A 1,324-nucleotide genomic window follows, 5' to 3' on the forward strand; every position below is an offset into this window, starting at 1 on the left:
TGCGTCGCATGAGAAAAGTACATCTTCCTTCCCCTGTCCTTACCACTTTCTACAGAGGGACACTCAATAGCATCCTGTCACATTGCATTAATATCTGGTTTGGAAGCATTACTGCTTTGGATAGGAAGGCAGAGAGTGATGAGGATGGCAGAAAAGATTATTGGTAGGTGACTTCCTTCTATCCAGGACATGGCACATTAGCATTGCTTGAGCAGGGTCCACAGGATTGTCTGGGACATGACACATCCTCTTCACAACCTATTTTCTTTGTTACCTTCTGGGAGGAGGCTTCGTGGTATCTGAAGCAAAACATCTGAATTCAGTCACAGTTTTGTTCCATATAGCATCAACCTTGTGAACTCTCAAGTGTTCTCTTTCCGCTATGTATTCAAAATGGACAGTGATTAATATTTATATTTATATATTTAGTATGGGAGTGTGTGTGTGTGTATGTGTGTGTGTATGTATATGTATGTATGTATATAGCATATGTATATGTATGTTGTGTATGTGTATGGATAGATGCATACTTTCTTTTGAGAACAGGCAACAGAATTTCATTTTTAATGTGAGCCAGTGTGCCCATAGTGGAAAATGACAATATCTTATCATTGTCTGCATTGTAATCAAGGACTGTCTTTGCTATATTCTTCCTGATTATAAAACAATGCCATTCTTTCTTCTTCTTTTTTAATGTTCTGAGTGGTAAAAACAGTATGATGTTCTGACTGAAAATGCCCAATCCAGTCCATCTCGATTTTCTGATTCCTAAGATGTCAACCCGCAGTTGTTTCATTTCATTTTTCACTGTATTGAGCTTTTCCACGTTCATGCTTCTTACTTCCCATGTTCCCACTGTAACTGCAGCTTTGGATTTTTTCCCCCTGCATGGCAACATCAACAATTATCTATCAAAAAGGCTTTATCCTCGGCAGGTCACAAACATTCCATTAGCTCTACAAAAGATTCTCAGCTCTTTTATTATTATTATTATTTATTATTTATTATATTTTTACCCCGCCCTTCTCCTTGCGGACTCAGGGCGGCTAACAGCCTAATAAAAACAGATACAAAAGTACAAAAATACTACCATTAAAACGTAATTAAAAGGAAATATTAATTTGACCTTTGTTATTTTAAAATTGTTTTAAAACCCAACTAAAAATACCCCTTAGGCCAGTCCTGCCAGCTTAAATAGCCATGTCTTGAGGGCGCGGCGGAAGGAAGGGAGATCCGGGATCACCCTGATCTCTGGGGGTAGTTCGTTCCATAGGGTGGGAGCTCCCACCGAGAAGGCCCTCCCCCTGGGGGTCGCCAGCCGGCA

Source organism: Protobothrops mucrosquamatus, unplaced genomic scaffold, assembly GCF_001527695.2.
Source record: "Protobothrops mucrosquamatus isolate PMUCROS unplaced genomic scaffold, P.Mucros_1.0 scaffold1124, whole genome shotgun sequence".
In the NCBI taxonomy this organism is placed as follows: Eukaryota; Metazoa; Chordata; class Lepidosauria; order Squamata; family Viperidae; genus Protobothrops; species Protobothrops mucrosquamatus.